We start from the raw sequence: 21,233 nt of genomic DNA, 5'->3' as shown, positions 1-21,233 counted from the left end.
TATAAGAGTTGCCTAACACACCCTGTTGCGGTGTTGTGTCAGCAAGTGGTCTAATCGGACTTCAATCCTAGTTGGGGTTAAGTTCGCTGAATGCTTGCTCGCCTTCTATGTGCGGTACCGCGATCCTGTGACGCAACAGGATCGCTTCCTTCACGTTGGGTGAAGTTTAACCCACGCGAGTATACTTATGAGTACCGCCATATAGTCCATCATTACTCAGCAGCAGGTTCCATCTCTGCACGGTGGACCCCGGGCTACGAACGCACCGTACACTATCAGTCTTATTATTTGGTGCGTTCCGCTAGCCCTAACATTACACTAGCGCCAGGGTCTGGCTAGTGATGACGGACAAACAGCAATCCCTGCGGCATATACAGCAGCTGGAGGGTAGGTTGGCGGCTCTCGAGAGCGCAACCTCAGCTGTGGATGTTACCGCAGTTGCTGTACAGGCTGCCAGCGTGGCTGCAGCAACTTTGTCCATTGCCACCCCTGTTCCGACATTTTCTCGCCTCCCGCTGCCAGAAAAATTTTCTGGTAATAGCAAATTTTGTAGGGGATTCGTGAGTCAGTGCTCTATTCATCTCGAGCTTCTGGCTGCACGTTTCCCCACAGAGCGGGCTAAGGTGGGATTTATTGTGTCTCTATTCTCGGACAGGGCGTTGGAATGGGCTACGCCGCTGTGGGAGCGTGGCGATCATGTGGTGCAGAGTGCTCCTCTGTTTTTGAGCACTTTAAAACAGGTCTTTTTAGGACCTCAAGTCACCCATGACACTGCGCTCCAACTGCTGGCATTAACTCACGGTGAGTCCTTGGTCAGTCATTTTGCCGTCCAATTCCGCACTTTAGCATCTGAGCTGGAATGGTCGGATAAAGCTCTTATCCCCATATTTTGGAGGGGCTTGGCTGACCATGTAAAGGACGCTCTGGTCACTAGGGAGATTCCTGCCACACTGGAGGAGTTAATAACAGTCTCCACTCGAATTGACCTCCGTTTTAACGAGCGGAGGTTAGAGCGAGCCCAGTGTAGGCAGAGGTTTCGGCTGGCTCCTACTTTCGCCAAACCTCTGGAATCTCCGGTCCTGGTTCCTGAGTCACATGAGGCCAGGGAAGTGTCACAAGCGGGACCTAAGTCCCGGACCGCTTGTGCACTCAGGGTCTGTCATGTTTGCCAGCAGTCTGGACATTTAGCCACCAGATGTCCTCAGCGGTCGAGGAAACGTCAGCGTCTAGTAGTCGTAGGTGGAGGTACACTAGACACGGCGACGTTTGCCTCTAAGTTGTCCTTTAAGGGGACAATTACTATAGGCTCATTCTCCCACTCGGTAGAGCTCTGCGTGGATTCTGGGGCGGAGGGCAATTTTATGTCTTCTGCCTTCGCCAAACGCCACGCAATACCTCTGGTTATGCTAGCTCAACCTGTAATGGTACGAGTGGTGAATGGGTCGACTCTGCCCTCACAGATAACTCACCAGACCATCCCTTTTACTCTGTCCATGTCGCCATCTCATCAGGAGATTATTTCTCTGCTCGTCATTCCAGAGGGAATTGATGAGGTCCTGTTGGGAATACCTTGGCTACGGTACCACTCTCCTCATATCGAGTGGTCCTCAGGCAGAATTCTGGGATGGGGTGAATCTTGTGGGGGTAGGTGTCAGAGGGAGTGCGTTCAGGTAGCTACAACTGAGGTACCCGCAGATCTTTCCTTTCTCCCCAAGCAGTATTGGTCGTATGCAGACGTATTCTCCAAAAAGGCGGCGGAGACCCTTCCGCCCCATCGCCCCTATGACTGTCCTATTGACCTGTTGCCTGGTGCTGAGCCTCCCCGGGGTCTAGTCTATCCGCTATCTCTCCCGGAGACGGAGGCAATGTCACAGTACATCCAGGAAAATCTGGCAAGAGGGTTCATCAGGAAGTCAGTGTCACCTGCTGGGGCAGGGTTCTTCTTCGTGCAGAAGAAGAGTGGGGAATTGCGTCCATGCATAGACTACAGGGGTCTTAACGCCATCACCGTTAAGAATAAATACCCTTTGCCTTTGATATCTGAACTGTTCGATAGGCTTCGGGGAGCAAGGGTATTTACTAAATTAGATCTGCGGGGTGCTTACAACCTGATTCGCATCCGTGAGGGGGACGGATGGAAGACGGCTTTTAACACCAGGGATGGGCACTATGAATATCTGGTGATGCCCTTTGGGCTCTGTAATGCCCCAGCCGTTTTCCAAGACTTTGTGAACGATATCTTCCGGGATATGCTTTCCACCTCGGTCGTAGTCTATCTGGATGATATTCTCATCTACTCTCCAGATATTGACTCCCACCGGAGAGATGTTTGCAAAGTCTTCGACCTCCTACGGGCAAACTCCCTCTATGCCAAGTTGGAGAAGTGTATGTTTGAGCAGGAGTCCTTACCTTTCCTAGGCTACATCATCTCAGCCCAGGGATTGGCTATGGATCCTGCCAAACTACAGGCTGTTATGGACTGGCAGGAACCCCATTCTCTTAAAGCGGTGCAGCGCTTTATGGGGTTCATCAATTATTATCGCCAGTTCATTCCGCACTTCTCAACTTTGGTAGCTCCCTTGGTTGCCCTCACCAAGAAGGGGGCGAATCCCAAATTGTGGTCTGAGGAGGTCTCCAAGGCCTTTATCTCTATAAAGTCACACTTCGCTAGCACTCCCATTCTTCATCGCCCCGATGTTGATAAGCCATTTATCATGAAGGTGGATGCCTCTTCTGTTGGTGCTGGAGCAGTCCTCTTCCAAAAGGATGCTCAAGGTCAGAAGCATCCTTGCTTCTTTTTCTCCAAGACCTTCGCACCAGCAGAGAGGAATTATTCCATCGGGGACAGGGAGTTGCTAGCCATGAAGTTGGCTTTCTCGGAGTGGAGACATCTCTTGGAGGGAGCACGTTTTCCCTTCCAAGTCTTCACAGATCACAAAAATTTGGTGTATCTGCAGACAGCTCAGCGGTTGAATTCTCGCCAGGCCAGATGGTCCTTGTTCTTCTCCCGGTTTCATTTCACCCTCCATTTCCTTTCTGGGGAGAAGAACATTCGGGCTGACGCTCTCTCTCGCTCCGTTGTGTCATCTGCGGAGGAGGAGGAGGAGCCTCGGCTTATTGTCCCCACCGAGAGTTTGAGAACCGTGGCCCCGGTTTCGGTGGAGTCTGTGCCCCCGGGCAAGACTTTTGTTCCATCTAGTTTGCGACCGGAGGTTCTCTCTTGGGCGCACTCGTCCAGGGTGGGTGGACATTTTGGTACTAAAAGGACATCAGAGTTACTGGCGAGGACATACTGGTGGCCGCATATGGCTCGTGATGTCACGGAGTACGTTCGGGCGTGTGTCTCTTGCGCCAGGAACAAGACTCCTCGGCAACGGCCAGCTGGTTTGCTTTATCCTCTGCCCGTGGCTGACAGGCCCTGGGAGATGGTTGGGATGGACTTTGTGGTTGGCTTACCCAAGTCTCGTAATTGCACCATTATCTGGGTGATCACCGATCATTTTTCCAAAATGGTGCATTTGGTGCCTCTTCCACGGCTACCATCTGCACGGGCGTTGGCTGTCTTGTTTATCAAGCATATCTTTCGCTTACACGGTATGCCAGACAAAATTGTTAGTGACCGGGGTCCCCAGTTTGCGTCTCGATTCTGGAGGGAGCTATGTCGTCTACTCAGTATTGAGTTAACCCTCCGTCACATACAACTGATCTGACAGGCGCTTCTCTTTTACTTTCATTTCTCCTTCCTCACCAGATTGTGAGGAAACCCCCTCCCTCCAGGTAGTCTCCTGTCTCTTGAAGGTCTGTGAAACCTGATATCACAGTTGGATTTCAGAGCTTCAGGGGAGAGGATATAGCTGCACAGATCTCTCAGGCTCATTGTATGTGAATACGTCACATTCAGTAAGGTTGGTATTTTATGTTTTTATTCATCACAATAGTTTATTTAGCTTGTTTTATGAATGTATAGCACAAAATGTGAGGATATTTCATAGAAATAAGGGAGATTTTATAAAAGAAAGTGTGCTGCTCAGGCATATACAGTAGTTCCCTAACATATTCCTTCTCTTGCTTCAGATTATCTGCTGAAATGGAGAGGAAAATGTACAATTTATCCAAACAACTTGATGTTGAGGAAGTAACAAACATGCTGTTAGATGATAGAGACCTCACACTGAATGAGGATTTAGGAGAGGAAAGTGAGATTGATTCTCATGATGAGGTGGAAGAATGTGTCCTGGATTCTGAAACAGAGCAAGATGGTGACAGTGGTGAGGATGAAGAAGTTGGATCATATTATATTGGAAAAGATAAAAATACTAAATGGAACAAGAAGCCATTCCAGAAAAAACGTAGGGAACCTTTAAACATTATTATTCACCTTCCTGCAGTAATAGGAACTGCACGTAATGCAAAAACTGCAGTTGAATGCTGGAACAGTATATTTACAGATGACATTCTGGACTCTATTGTCACATATACCAACCAATATATAGACATTATAAAGGACAAGTACATCTGCAAAAGAACCATCAAGCCCACAGATGAAATAGAACTGCGTGCTTTTTTTGGATTACTGTACCTTGCAGGAGCTTATAGGGCAAATAGACAAAGTTTGGAGGAACTTTGGGGTAAAGATGGGGATGGAGTTGAAAAATTTAGCCTTGTTATGTCCATAAACAGATTCAAGATTCTAATTCGTTGCCTTCGGTTTGACGACAGAACTACCCGAACCGAACGCAAAACACATGACCGACTTGCTCCAATTCGTGATATATTTCAAAGATTTGTTGTAAACTGTAAACAAAGTTATTACCCTGGAGAGAATCTCACTATTGACGAAATGCTCCCTGGTTTTCGTGGTAGATGTACCTTTCGTCAATATATTCCATCAAAGCCAAACAAATATGGAATAAAAATGTATGCCCTTGTTGATGCCAGTAAGACCTACACTTACAACCTGGAAGTTTATGCAGGAAAACAACCAGAAGGTCCTTACTGTGTGAGCAACAAACCCATTGATGTTGTAAAAAGACTGGCTGAACCCTTATTTGGATCGGGTCGCAATATTACAGCTGACAATTGGTTTACAAGTTGTGATCTGATTGATTATCTGAAAATTCAGAAGCTGTCATATGTGGGAACTGTAAGAAAAAACAAAAGGGAATTGCCGCCACAGTTTGTAAGTGTGAAAGAGAGACAACAGTACAGCAGTATGTTTGCATTCCATAATGGAAAGGCTTTAATTTCCTATGTACCACATGCCAAAAAAATCGTACTTCTTCTATCAACACTTCATGATGATGCTGCCATCGATCCTGGGACTGGGGCAGAAAAAAAACCGGAGATAATTACATTTTACAATGCCACCAAAGGGGTTGTGGATACAGCAGATCAGATGTGCTCCACTTTCAAGGTCAGCAGAAACATCAAACGCTGGCCAATGGTCATATTTTTTGCTATGTTGAATTTGGGTGGCATAAATTCACAAGTAATTTATCTTGAAAACAAGCTTGAACCACTCCGTAGACGATTGTATCTGAAAAAATTGGCCCATGAACTAATACTTGGAGAGCTACGCAGGAGAAGCGTGAAAACAATCGGTATCCCCTCTCGCCTTCAAGTTCAGCTCAAAAGGTTCCGCCCAGAAGATGATGGTGAAAAGTCACCATCTGCACCACCTCACAAAAGAAGGAGATGCACCACCTGCCAAACGGAAAGCGGAACCAGAAGGCTTTCAAATTATGAATGTCTCAAATGTCATAAAGCAATTTGCCTGACACATGCAAAAATGGTGTGTAATTCTTGCTATTTGCTCTGCAAGTGTGACTTTTCTGGGGAAACCTCAGCATCTACTTCTGATTGAATATGTTTTTAATAGTACTTAAGGTACCTTAAAATTAAGTTTGTGTTCAAAAATTTTCTTTGTACATTTTTTGGAGAGAGTCGAACTGGGGACTATTTGGCGGGAGTTTTGAAAAGTTTGTATTTCATAGTTATTAGTTTTATGTTAAGTAAATGTTTTTTTTTGCAACTGATTATGTGTAGTCTCTTTTATTACATCCCTATGAAGGTCACTGCTCACTTTTAGAGCACTGAAATTGCAAACATTAGATATTATAGGTATTTTTCCAGCAGGCGCCTGACAGGCACATTGTATGTGAACTCGTTAGTCCGAATATTGTATGTGACGGAGGGTTAAATCTCTCTTCGGCATATCATCCCGAGACGAATGGGTTGGTAGAAAGGGCCAACCAGACCTTGGTCACATATCTGCGACATTTTGTTTCTGCCAGACAGGAAGACTGGGCATCCTTGCTACCGTGGGCAGAGTTTGCACTTAACAATGCCGTAGCCGACTCCACTGGTCAGACTCCATTCCTCTTAAATTACGGCCAGCATCCGCGTGTTCCTGTGCCCATGCCTGTGTCTTCCGCTGATCCCAGGGTGGCAGACTGGGCTGTGGAGGCACGGGACATTTGGGATCGCACGCAGGATGCCATTCAGGCCTCCAAGGAGAGAATGAGGTCCTCCGCCGATGTTCATCGGCGCCCCGCTCCGACTTTTGCCCCTGGCGACTTGGTGTGGCTCTCCGCCCGTAACATCAGGCTGCGAGTTGAGTCCACTAAGTTTGCTCCTCGCTACTTGGGTCCCTTCAAGGTTCTCGAACAGGTTAATCCTGTGGTCTACCGCCTGGCTCTTCCTCCACGCTTGGGTATCACCGACACCTTTCATGTGTCCCTCTTGAAACCCGTATACATGTCCCGGTTTTCCGAGTCATCTGCGGGGACATCGGGTTCGTCTACGGACGATTACGAGGTGAACGCTATTTTGGGGTGCAAGGTGGTACGCGGCAAAAAGTTTTATTTGGTGGATTGGAAGGGTTATGGTCCAGAGGACAGGTCTTGGGAGCCTGCAGAAAACATTCGGGCCCCACAGCTCATTGCTGCCTTCGAGCGTAGCGAGGCCCTAGGAGGGGTGGTAATGTTAGGAGTCGAGTTTCCTCTGCTGCACAGGGGGAATCTCGATCCGTCTCCGCTGCGGTCTCCCATTCTCCTCCGGCCGCAGTGGAGTCTGCTCAGCGGGGATGTCGCTCCCAGTGTCTTGCTCGCTCTCACTCTGTACAGAGAGTTACTGCTGCTTCTTCAGCTCCTGCCATTAAAGTCAGTGCTGGTCAGCGGCGAGCGGACTTCCCTGGGACGAAGTCCTTGTTTGCGCACACTGAGCATGCCCAGGGCAAGATCTCCCGTTGGAGATCGAGGGTCATGTGCTCAGGCTCTGCAGCACATTCCATTGGACCTCTTGGCAGGTCTTGGAAGGGCAAAGTTTCTGTGGCCACTTCCTGTGCTGCAACTATATAAACTGCGCATGACCGCACGGCCATGCGCTAGTGTACAATTGAATACGTGTGTTTGTTGTGAGTGCAAGTCGTTCATTAAATACCCCTACCCTATTGTATGACTGTTCGCGTATGGAGTATGGCTGCTATCTAGTGCCCGACAAATCACTCAACATGTCACACACGTATCAGCGTCTATTGCTATGACCGCCAGTGCGGCGCCACGCGCCAGTAGTGCGCTTCCTGACCCACGTCTGGGTGCTTAGTGGTGCCTGCCAGCACGGCACAGTTCGCACTTCGGTACTCTAATTATAAGAGTTGCCTAACACACCCTGTTGCGGTGTTGTGTCAGCAAGTGGTCTAATCGGACTTCAATCCTATTTGGGGTTAAGTTCGCTGACTGCTTGCTCGCCTTCTATGTGCGGTACCGCGATCCTGTGACGCAACAGGATCGCTTCCTTCACGTTGGGTGAAGTTTAGCCCACGCGAGTATACTTATGAGTACCGCCATATAGTCCGTCATTACTCAGCAGCAGGTTCCATCTCTGCACGGTGGACCCCGGGCTACAAACGCACCGTACACTATCAGTCTTATTATTTGGTGCGTTCCGCTAGCCCTAACAGCGAGTCACCGGCGTCCGGCAGGCTTCTTTGTTCAAAATGAGCGCCTTTAGGACCTGCGGAATGACGTCGCGGCTTCTGATTGGTCGCGTGGCGGTCACATGGGCGGCACGCGACCAATCAGAAGCCGCGACGTCATTCCGCAGGTCCTAAAGGCGCTCATTTTGAACAAAGAAGCCTGTCGGACGCCGGTTCCTCGCGGTGATGTTCCAGGGGCCGCCGGAGAGGTGAATATAACAATATTTTTTCTTTTAATTCTTTATTTTACACATTAATATGGATCCCAGGGCCTGTAGGAGAGTTTCCTCTCCTTCAGACCCTGGGATCCATCAAGATACCTTCCGATACTTGGTGTCCCATTGACTTGTATTGGCCGATACCCGAAAAGTATCGGATATCGCCGATACCGATATCCGATACTTTTCGGGTATCGGCCGATACTATCCGATACCGATACTTTCAAGTATCGGACGGTATCGCTCAACACTATTGATAAGTTGTCATACAGTCTCCATAGTATGTAAACGTCCAGACCTGACATCGTTTCAACGAAGACAGTTTCAACTATGCCGAAGTCGTTCCCCTGATCGTTGGTCGCTGGAGAGAGCTGTAGATGTGACAGCTCCCCAGCGACCAAACAACGACTTACCAACGATCACGGCCAGGTCGTATCGCTGGTCGTGATCGTTGGTAAGTCGTTTAGTGTAACGGTACCTTAAGTCTCATTATCCACTGGACCTCAAACTGGGATAAGACCTGTTTCACATTGCCTCCCCTGATTCCACAATTGACCCGATCAATCCCACGTAATGAGAAACCATCGAGAGCCACAGCCATGAAATAACTTGAAGTGTTTGGGCAATGTTTTAAGTCTTCAGGCTATGTGCACACGTCAGGTTTTTTTCCTGACAAAATCCTGAGAATTCTGCCAGAAATCCGCGTTTTTTTTCGCGCGGATTTCTCGTGGAAATTGCACGTTTTTTGCACAGTTTTTTGCGCGGATTTTTTGCGGATTTTTTGCGTTTTTTTTTTTATTTGGAATGTCAGTTTTGCTATGAAATCCGCAAAAAATCCACAAAAAGAATGAGCATGTCCGTTCTTTTTGCGGAATGCGTTTTTTTTGCAGAAAAAAACGCTAACATATGCACGAAAAATGCGGAATGCATTCTAAAAGATAGGATGCATAATGTTAGCGTTTTTTTAGCGGATTTATAGCGTTTTTATAGCGAAATTCCGCAAAAAAACGCTAAAAATCCGGATGTGTGCACATACCCTAAATCCTTTTCATGAGGATGTTCCTAATGTGCTCGCTTGTGCATATGCTGAGCTCACGGGAACATTACAGCAGCCAATCAGTTTTATGAGATGGGCTATACAGAGCTAAGGCTACTTTCACACTAGCGTTAACTGCAATACGTTAAAATGCGTCGTTTTGCCGAAAAAACGCATGCAGCAAAATATTTTGCTGCATACGTTTTTTCCCCATAGACTTGTATTGGCGACGCATTGCGACGAATTGGCATTCGTCGGTATACGTCTTTCGGCGGATGCGTCGAAAAGAGGCGACACGTCGTCTGGAAAAACGTAGATTGTAAAGTTTTTTGGCTCCGACAATAAAACGTGTCTCGGCGCATTCGTCGGAATACGTCTTTTGCTAGAATGAAAGTCTATGAGCGACGGATGCGTCGAGACACGTCGTACGACGCAATGCAGCGCTGCAATACGTTTTTTTCTACTGAGCATGCTCAGAAACAGGGTTTTTTATCTGAATGGCCAGACATCACCAAATCTATATAAACCTGGTCTGGGCCTTCAACCCCCACATATGCCAGCAAGACCCAGAGACAAGAAGAGAAGCCTCCAGCCAGCCGGACACCAAGAGCCCAGCCTGGACACCAAGAGCCCTGCCGGACACCAAGAGCCCAGCCTGGACCCCAATAGCCCAGCCGGACACCAAGAGCCCAGCCTGGACCCCAATAGCCCAGCCGGACACCAAGAGCCCAGCCTGGACCCCAATAGCCCAGCCGGACACCAAGAGCCCAGCCTGGACCCCAATAGCCCAGCCGGACACCAAGAGCCCAGCCTGGACACCAAGAGCCCAGCTGGACACCAAGAGCCCAGCTGGACACCAAGACCCCAGCCTGGCAGCAAGGACCAGACACACTACAACAGTGTGAGTATATTGCCATTTGTGTGTGTGTGTGTGTGTGTGCGCGCATTTGTGTATGCCGTACTGACTACAGCAAGAGCTTTTAAAACCTGAATCCAACCTGAGGCCTGCCGTCGTCCTGCAACAGCCAGTGCACTGCTACAGTCCAGATCCACCCTGAGGCCTGCCACTGTGAAGACATCAAGCTCCAGCCGGAGGACTGATGGCCGTGTGTGTCTGTGTGTGTGTGTATTTTGGTACTGCTGTGTGCTTTTGTATTTATGTGTTCACGTGCCTGCACCTTATTATGCCTTCGTCAATATTACGCCTGTTCATGTGTTATGCTTGCGTTATGACTCTGCTTGCAGGTATGTTTGTGTGCGTCTTGTTGGTTGCATGTGCATTTGTCAATGCCATATTGGTTAATGTTGATTTTTGATGTATTTGCTAAAGGTACCGTCACACTGAGTGATGCTGCAGCGGTACCGACAACGATCCGGATCGCTGCAGCGTTGCTGTTTGGTCGCTGGAGAGCTGTCACACAGACAGCTCTCCAGCGACCAACGATGCCGGTAACCAGGGTAAACATCGGGTTACTAAGCGCAGGGCCGCACTTAGTAACCCGATGTTTACCCTGGTTACCATCCTAAATGTAAAAAAAACAAACGCTTCATACTTACCTTCCGCTGTCTGAAGCCAACGCTCTGCTTTCCGCCCGCTGTGCTCACAGTGAGTGCAGGAAAGCACAGCGCCGAGGACAGACAGCGTAAGGTAAGTAGGAAGGTTTTTTTTTTTTACACTGGTAACCAGGGTAAACATCGGGTTACTAAGCGTGGCCCTGCGCTTAGTAACCCGATGTTTACCCTAGTTACCAGCGAACACATCACTGAATTGGCGTCACACACGGCGATTCAGCGATGTCTGCAGGGAGTCCAGTGACGAAATAAAGTGCTGGACTTTCTGCAGTGACCAACGACATCACAGCAGGATTCTGATCGCTGCTGTGTGTAAAACTGAACGATATCGCTAGCCAGGACGCTGCAACGTCACGGATCACTAGCGATATCGTTCAGTGTGACGGTACCTTTAGTATAGTGGTTTGTGCAGCATGTGTGTTTTTTTTTTTTTTTTCTTAATTGGATGTATTATTGCAAAGCCTAGTGGTCTGCAGCTTTTGGTTAGAATGTGTGTGTTTTTTTTTTTTTAAAGTTTTAATTTTATTAATTTACCGTTGAAACCATTCGCAGTTGATGTACATGTATTTAAAATAAAGAGCATTTCTGCTCCATTGTGATTAAAAAAAAAAAAAAAAAATTATTAATAAAATGTTTATTAAAAAATTGTCCGTAGTATAATTTCATTAAGGTAAATTTAAAACAGGTGTATGTACCAATGGTTACACATGCAATAGAGAGTTGGTTGAGGGTTCATTTTTTACTAAAGGTTATCCTTTAAAAGGTTTTTTGGGGGAGGTAATTTTTTTTTATTTTTTATTAAACTTCAAAATATGTTTAAAGGTGTCTCACATTTTTACATTTTTTTTTAGTTGGGGGACATGGAAAAGAATGTTATAACGTGCACCTGTTTTTGGGTTTGGGTGTTCACCTATTTTACACAATTTAACAGGGTGTTTATTGCTGAACATTACCTAGTTGTGGTGTGGTCTAACTATAAATCCATTATACTTATTATATTGCAGATAGAGTAGGAACCACAATCACCAGGTCCACAGCCACAAGGTCCACAGGCCCAGGACAAAGCCAGCATACCACAGCCACCAGGACCGCATCGTCAAATTATTGAAAGTAAGTTTTGAAGACCCCAAATCTGCTACTTCAATGTGTAGAGCAGATTGCAAGTGTCTTTTAACTTACAGACCCACCAGGTCCACAGCCACAAGGTCCACAGGCCCAGGACAAAGCCACCAGACCACAGCCACCAGGTCCACAGGTTACCGGAACACAATGTCCTCTTCTGGCAGCCCTCCTCCACAGCAACAGCGTGTATCGGTAAGTATATAACCCCAATTTTTTTTTTTTTTAATTTTCATAAATTTTATTCACTACATGCATTTATTATGTTTACACAGGAAACAGAATCCGATGAGGAGCTGTCAGAAGGGACCGAGACGGGTGGAGATATACAAGTGGAGGAGGAACCAAGTGTAAGTAGTTGTGAATCACTTGCTTCACACCATACACCAGCACCATACATGAAACAGATTTTCAGATACAACGGAACCAAGAAAACATATACATACATTCAAACTAATTTTTTTTATCCTTTATTTCAGTCTCCTGTTGCTGCTGCTGAACACCATGAAGGTTCTCCCAGGCACTCCCAGAGTCGGCGGACTCATCGCCGCGGTCGGCCATCAGTAAGTTTTTTTTTTTTTTTTTTTTTTTGGGATGGGGGGGGGTCGATTGGTAATTTTTTTTTTTTTTAAGTGTACTAATTTTTATTTTTTTCGTATATTTTTTTTTTCTCACAGGCTTCACAGCGTGCTCCCGCAGAAGACTCTGATATAGAGATTGAAGCCCTCATCGAGGAAGTCCGAGAGCGGGGGCCGCTGTGGAACATGGCTGACCGCAGGCATGCTGATACCAGTGTCACCCGTCGGCTCTGGTTGGAAGTATGCCAGAACATCTTTCCGAGGTGGGAGGACCTTCTTCCACAGCAGCAGAGCAAACTATGTAAGTATTCACTTTTCAGTGATGTTTAGAGATGAATGTAATGTATTGTATTTACCTTTTTTTTTTTTTTTTTTTTCTTCATTCCTGTCTTCACAGGTTGCAAGGTTAGGAAGCGGTGGCGGTCACTGAGGGATCGCTTTAAGAGGGAATTCAACAAGGAGATGCAGGCCCGGAGTGGCTCAGCAGGAAGGAAGAAGAGGAGGTATAGATACGGCCCTGCCCTCTCCTTCCTGAGGCAAACCATGCTGAGTAGAGTGTAAGTATTCAACATCACAGTAAGAACCTGTCTAATCACAAAACTTTTCTTTCAGTCCGGGCTTTTTCATATCAATATATTAATTTATTTTTTTTCTTTCACAGCACCTACTCCAGCCACCGTGCGCCTGCATCTACCTCTGCACCCTCTGAAGCGATCCCTCCTGAGTCCGCCACCGGGGACCACGTCGGTAGGCCCCACACCTCTCACCCCTCTGTCCCCTCCACTTCATCCACCTCTACCAGTGGAGCGCAGCCTTCCTTATTCGCATCTGATGGTCAACAGATGGCGTTCCCTTTACCCCACCCCTCGGACCCTGCCACCTCTACACCACTGTTAGGTTCGTGGCGGCAGCGTCAGAGGGGTCAGGAAAGGAGCTATGCTCCTGAGTTCTTGCATCTAAATGCAGGCTTCCAAAATTCATTTAAAATTTTGGGAGAACAAGTGACTGCTGGTTTCAGCATGGTGCAATCTCGCATGAGTGAAAACCACCATGAAATCAACAGTCGCTTGGATAGGCTGCATTTAGATGTAAGTCAAGCTCAAACAAATCTTTTTTTTCAGTCCATGCTCAGGAGCATGGAGAAGCTTTCTTTTGATCAGCAGATGCGGGTAATGAATAGCTGCCATAACGCTCTTCTGAAGGTCATCAATGAACCACAATCTAACACCACACCTCCCCACACATCCCAGTCCCATATTCAACACCATGCCCCACAATATCACCGCCAGTCCCAATATCCACATCAGTACCAATACCCAACCCGGCCCACAACCCAAATGTATTCACCCGTGTTTTCTTCGTCTTTGCCCAGCTTTCCTTCCCCAGGAAGTTTTCCACCTACCCCAACACAACCCCCCTCTGGTCAGCCTCCTGTTTTCCACCCCCTTCCACTGCAGACCAAACAGGTAGGGTTTCCCCAATCCCACCTACCAACGTGGTCCAACCTTCCAGACCCTCCTCCCATAGTTAATCCACCCGACACTACCAAGACCTGTGAAACTTACTAAAAAATTATTTTGTTGCCAAAAAAAAAAAGTTTTTGAAAATTATCAAAATCTAAACATTTTTGGAAAATTTCCCCAAAAGAATTATATTTTTGAAATAAAAATTTTTCTGGTTTACAATCTACTGTGTGTGTGTTGATTCATTAAGGTAAATATTAAAGGTTAAGTGAAAAGAAACACCAGACGTTTTCAAGGTATAACAAAATGGTTTTATATTAGCAAGCAAACCACACTTTGTGGATTTTTTTTTTTTTGGGGGGGGGGTTGCTACAAAAACAATTTTGACAAACAACAAAAACCAAGAAAAACATGTCACACAATGATATCTTGCCATGGAATCCGCCCAACAGGTGACAAAAAATAATCCGCAAACTGGTCCCTCATCATTGTAACAGAACTGGTGGAGCGAACAGAGGCACTGCGGTAATCCCACAAGGTTGTCTCCAATTCTTCGTCATCCAAGGTAACAGGCTCCTTTGAAATGACAAAATTATGGAGCACCACACATGCCTTGACAACATCGTCTACAGTTTTTGTTTCCAGTTTTATTGCCGTCAGCAGAACTCTCCACTTTGCCGTCAATATACCAAAAGAGCACTCTACTACTCTTCTTGCTCTAGTAAGACGGTAATTAAATACCCGCTTGGTACGGTGTAATTCACGGCTGCTGTATGGTTTCAGTAGGTGCAGCGACAGTTGAAAGGCTTCATCACCTACACACACATATGGCAAGGCTGGTTCACTTGTTCCTGGGAGCGGTCTTGCTGGCGGGAAATTGTATGTATCTCCATACAGGCAGCGACCCATTGCAGAGTTTTTAAACACTTGTGAGTCGTTGGACCGGCCATACGCTCCTATGTCCACAGCAAGGAATCGGCAGTTGGCGTCAGCAATAGCCATGAGTACAATGGAGAAGTATTTTTTATAGTTATAGTACTCTGATCCTGTTCCTGCCGGTTTAGCAATCCTTATGTGTTTGCCGTCCACGGCACCAACACAATTTGGGAAATTGCAAATTCTCTCAAATTGTTCAGAACGTCTCAACCAGATTTCCATAGTTGGTTGTGGGATATACTCCGGCTGTAAAGTGTCCCAAATCGCCCGACATGTGTCCTTCACAATTCTGCCAATAGTGGAAATCCCCAGCCTGAATTCGAAATGGAGTGAAGTCAAAGACTCACCCGTAGCTAGGAAGCTGCAGAAAAAAAAAAGAAAAAAAAAATGTAAAAAATTTTTGCACAGACCATCAACCAAAAAAAACCAGTGGAATGGCCTCAAACAAACCATAAAATTACATGCTGCAGAAAATGCTGCGCAATGTGTCAGCGCAGTTTTCTCTGCAGCATGTAATAACATTCAATATGAGCAATGACATAAAAAAAAAAGATGCTTACCGCAGTGTCACCAGGAGCCGCTCCGCCGGTGTGATGGCAAGCCTCATCCGTGTGTCCTGCCTTTGGATGACCTCCTCTAGTTTTCCAACCAAATAATCAAAATGTTCCATCCTCATCCGTACATAATTGTAGAATTTCTGTGGGTTGCACCGCAACTCCAGATAGAGAGTGGACTGGACACCCCTGGTCATCCGCAGCTCATTGATTGGATGTATCCAGAATCGTCGCACTCTCCGTTGCATCCTCCGTCTTTCTGCTGCCGCCTCCTTCTCCCGCACTATGATATCCAGGCGATTCGTCTCAAATATAACTTCAGTAACCAAGCTCGAAATCCTCCCAATTACACCATCCATCATTGCCACTAAACTAAAACCCTCAAAGATGTGCTGTAAATACAGTCAGTATATAGATTTCCCTTAGTTTCCAGTAGCCAATCAAATTTGGGTGCCTCCCATGTTAAAAACGGATCCGTCGTAAAAACGGATGCAACGCATGGTAAAAACGTATGCAACGCATCCAGCATTTCAACGGAACCGTTTATCGGATTTGCGACGGATCCGTCTAAATGCTGTATGCGGTGCATACATTTTGCAGTTTTTTGACGCATCCGTTTTTTCGGGAAAAAGACGTTTTTAGGACGGTTTGCAGTTAACACTAGTGTGAAAGTAGCCTAAGCATTCAGAGATCTGGAAGATATGCAGCAGATAAATCAAGCCGCAGCCCAGTAAGAGACACCTCGATGGAATCGGAGTAATAATAATAATCTTTATTTTTATATATCGCTAACATATTCGACAGCGCTTTACAGTTTGCACACATTATCATCACTGTCCCCGATGGGGCTCACAATCTAGATTCCCTATCAGTATGTCTTTTGAATGTGGGAGGAAACCAGAGTACCCGGAGGAAACCCACGCAAACACGGAGAGAACATACAAACTCTTTGCAGATGCTGTCCTGGGTGGGATTTGAACCCAGGACCCCAGTGCTGCAATGCTAACCACTGCGCCACCGTGCTGCCCAAGTAAGTGCTGCTACATAATTCAGCTTTCATATGGTATAGTAAAAACCTGGTGACAGGTTCCCTTTAAATCCTGGATAAACCATTAAACAATCTCTTAATTGCTAATAAAAGAGGAAGAAATACTGTCTTACATGCAATTCTATTGCCTCATATGATAATCTGTGCTGATATCTGTGACAGTCAGAACGGTAAGAAGAGCATAGTCTGAAAACCAGCGACATTAGTTACAGCCTGGAATCTTATCTTCAACAGCACTTTACAACATAACAAGCATTTCAGCTCTGTAAGCAGGTCTTTAGATGAATGTTTAAAGGGGTTGTCCACAACTCCGAAATACATCCTAGATTAGCCAACGGCGGTGGGAAAATGATACTTACCGCACCTGATCTACTGCAGTGCTTATGTGAAAGAAAAAGCCAGGTAACCAGCAAGCAACATAGTGGAGTGCACAAAGAAGCTTTGGCACATTTGGGAAAAAATGCAATGGTCATCCTTTCCTCTGACCTTTCCCGGCACCAGCGCACTGCAGTACTTTGCTCTGCCCTCAACAGGGCAGACAAAGTACGCCTGCGCCTGAGCTGTGCCATGAAGACAAGAAGAGGACTTCGTCGTACGAAGATAGAAGGCTGTTGTGAATTCCGTTCTTGGGCTCCCTCCGGTGGTTGTAAATGGCATTTTTGTGAATTCTGCCCTTGGGCTCCCTCTGGTGGTTTTGAGTGGAACTGCCGCTCCTTGGGTTTAGCTTTAGCAGCTGCTTTCACTAATCGTCTCTCCTGGCTCTGCTATTTAACCTGGCTCTAGTCTTCTGCCTATGCCACTTGTCAATGTTCTCTGGCTGGATTCACATCTCTGCTTGGATTCTCCTGGTTTCCTGACCAGTTCTGCAAAGATAAGTTCTGGCTTTGCTCATTTCAGTCCACATGTTGTGGACTTATTGTTCTGTGCATTCTATTTTTGTCCAGCTTGTCATTATGGATTTTTTCTGTTAGCTGGAAGCTCTGGGAAGCAGATTTACCCTCCACACCTTTAGTCAGGTGTGGAGATTTTGTAAACTCTGCGTGGATTTTTGTAGTTTTTATACTGACCGCACAGTATCCTTTCCTGTCCTATCTATCAAGCTAGACTGGCCTCCTATGCTAAAATCTGATTTCATCTCTGCGTATGTTATTTTCCCCTCCTCTCACCGTCAATATTTGTGGGGGGCTATCTTTCCTTTGGGGATTTTCTCTGAGGCAAGATAGGTTTCCTGTTTCCTTCTTTAGGGGAAGTTAGATCTTAGGCTGTGACGAGGGGTCTAGGGAGCGTCAGGTACCCCCCACGGCTATTTCTAGTTGCGCTGCTAGGTTCAGGGTCTGCGGTCAGTACAGATACCACCTCCTTCAGAGCTTGTCTCATGTTGTTCCTAAACCACCAGATCATAACAGTACAAGTGGCCAAAAATGAATTAAATGTATCTCAAATGTATCTCGTGTGGATCAACTTGCTGCAAGAGTACAGAATATCCAGGACTATGTTGTCCAGACTCCGGATTTAGAGCCCAGAATTCCTACTCCGGATTTGTTCTTTGGGGACAGATCCAAGTTTTTGAACTTTAAAAATAACTGCAAATTGTTTTTTGCTTTGAAACACCGTTCTTCAGGTGATCCCATTCAGCAGGTGAAAATCATCATATCCTTGCTGCGTGGTGATCCACAAGACTGGGCTTTTTCTCTTGAAACAGGGGATCCGGCATTATTGAATGTAGACGCATTTTTTCAAGCGCTCGGATTATTGTATGACGAATAGTGTTGAGCATTCCGATACCGCAAGTATCGGGTATCGGCCGATATTTGCGGTATCGGAATTCCGATACCGAATTCCGATACTTCCCGCGTATCGGATACCGGAATCGGAAGTTCCCAGAATTCAAACTGAACGCAGCAGCCAATGAGGAATGAATGGAAGTGTGGGCACATCCTGTTTAGCATGGTGGGCATGTAAGTACTGGCAAGGCTATGATTGGCTGCTGAAATGATGTCACTCTGCACTATAAAAAACGCTGCCGCCATTTTGCGCTCACTCTGCTGTGATTTCAGTTAGGGACAGGACGCTGTGTTCTAACTGAGGGCCAGTTGAGATAGCTAATTGCTTTATTTTCCTTTCCCAAGGCTAATTTAGCAAAACGCTGTGTGTTCTTCACTGTTCACCTTGCTCTTGCCTTGCAGCGCTGTTTTAACAGCTTTCTGCAAGGTCTCTGTGTGTGTGTGTGCAGCTCACTCTGTAGTCTGTGTGCAGCCATATACCCGGTTGTATTCAGCTCAGGGGGGGTTCACACTGCCTCACACAGTTGTCCTTTTTTGCTCATAGTGCAACCTGCTGCACATTTTTTCTCAAATTTCCTATTAGTGTCTTTCCACCCGTCTCCAGCTAAATTGTGGAAAAACACTACATAGGATAACCTAGAGGGGGGTTTTTGGGCCTTGCAGTGCCGTTTACGGCTGTCTGCACGGTCTCCGTGTGAGCCCAGCTCGCCCTGTAGTCTGTGTGCAGCCATAGCCGGTTGGATTCAGCTCAGGGTTCGTTACTGCCTCATACCTTGAAAAAAATTTCCCTTTTTTTCAAATAGTGCAGCCTGTTTAAAATTAAAAAAAAAATTTCCTATTAGTGTTTTCCCACCCGTCTCCAGCTAAATTGTGGAAAAACACTACATAGGATAACCTAGAGGGTTTTTTTTTGGGCCTTGCAGCGCCGTTTACGGCTGTCTGCACGGTCTCTGTGTGAGCGCAGCTCGCCCTGTAGTCTGTGTGCAGCCATAGCCGGTTGGATTCAGCTCAGGGTGCGTTACTGCCTCATACCTTGAAAAAAAAAATTCCTTTTTTTCAAATAGTGCAGTCTGTTTAAAATTTAAAAAAAAAAAATTCCTATTAGTGTTTTTCCACCCGTCTCCAGCTAAATTGTGGAAAAACACTACATAGGATAACCTAGAGGGTTTTTTTTGGGCCTTGCAGCGCCGTTTACGGCTGTCTGCACGGTCTCTGTGTGAGCGCAGCTCGCCCTGTAGTCTTTGGGCAGCCATAGCCGGTTGGATTCAGCTCAGGGTGCGTTACTGCCTCATACCTTGAAAAAAAATTTCCTTTTTTTCAAATAGTGCAGCCTGTTTAAAATTTTAAAAAAAAATTGCCTATTAGTGTTTTTCCACCCGTCTCCAGCTAAATACTGGAAAAACACTACATAGGATAACCTAGAGGAGGGTTTTTGGGCCTTGCAGCGCCGTTTACGGCTGTCTGCACGGTCCCCGTGTGAGTTAAACTTGCTCTGTAGTCCGATCTGCAAAAAAAAAAAGGAAAGTTCACCAAACACAACTTAACACTTGTGTAGGCCACATTTGAAAAATAATAAAGTTTAGTCCACACTTTACAACATTAGTGTTTCTTACACCTGTTAGGAGGAGCTTTTCAGGAATAAGCACACTAAGGCCTTAGTACTTTTCTGCTTATCTTTATCTGTCAACCAAGATGAAGAGGGCAGGGAGTAAGGCACGTGGGCGTGGGCGCGGAGCAGGGAGAGGAGCAGGGAGAGGACGTGGTGATTCTGTGCCTGCTGCGGGCAACCGGAACTCGTCGTCACTCAGTTTCAGCAGGGAACAGTCCTTCATGCGCAGCTTTGTCGGAGAGCGCCGTGCACCGCTGCTGCGTGAAGACCAAATTGAAGCCGTTGTCGGGTGGATGGCAGCTAACGCCTCGGCATCGACTTCAGTTAGTGCCACATCCTCTCAGGCACAGAGCACTGGAGAGCAGCCATCTGTCTCTTCACCACCTGCCAAATTGGCCAGGCAGTCAGAGAGCCCAGGACAGGAGCCGTCTCTACTTCTGTTCTCTGAATCTCTTGGCTTGGAAACAGGGGGCCAGCCAAGCAGCATTGGAGAAATGGAAGAAGAGGCAGTGTGCAGTGATGCCCAACAGCTTTGTCTCTCTGACTCTGAAGAGGCGGGTGGGCCAGTGGCTCCGGTGACCACAGCGCAGTACGCATCTGATGATGAAACTCAGGTGCCGCTTTTTGGTGCGTACTGTGCTGCCGAGACTACCCAGGAGGAGCAGTTGGTGGCAGAGGGTAGTGGAGATGATGAGGTCGCTGACCCATCGTGGCGTGAGGAACAGGAAGGTGGTGGGAGCAGCTCTGAGGAAGAGATTCCCCTAACGGGCCAAAGAGGGAGAGGGAGGGGGAAGACTGCGGAGCCTGTAGCCTCCACTTTGGCACCCGTTAGGAGCCTGTCTCTTTCCAAAGCCAAAAAGGGCGCTCCCAAGACTTGCAGTGCCTGGTCCTTTTTTGACACAGTTGCAGATGACATTTGTTTTGTCAAATGCAAGCTGTGTCATCAGAAAGTAAAAAGAGGGAAAAATGTCAGCAACCTTAATACCACAAATATGTGGAAACATGTGCGGACCAGGCACGCGGTGGAGTTACAGAAACACACTGAAGATGTAGGCCAACCAACAGCGGCAGCTACCACCTCTTCAGCTCGTGTTGCCTCTTCCTCCAGCTCACGCACAGCTGGTTTGGCTTCCTCCCAGGATCGCCATGGAAGAACCTCTGGCACTGTTGTCCAGAGACCTTGTGTAATTCCACCCACAGTACCACCTTCCCAGTCATCCTCACACTCCCAGTCTACTCTACAGCCATCGGTAGTACAGGCATTGGAGAAAAGGCGGGCATTCTCGGCCAACCACCCCCGAGCACAGGCTCTGAATGCAGGCATTGCCAAACTGTTGTCCC

The sequence above is a fragment of the Ranitomeya imitator genome, chromosome 4 (genome assembly GCF_032444005.1).
Source record: "Ranitomeya imitator isolate aRanImi1 chromosome 4, aRanImi1.pri, whole genome shotgun sequence".
Taxonomy (NCBI): Eukaryota; Metazoa; Chordata; class Amphibia; order Anura; family Dendrobatidae; genus Ranitomeya; species Ranitomeya imitator.
The sequence above is the reverse complement of the archived record's forward strand: the minus strand, read 5'-3'. Positions refer to the sequence as shown.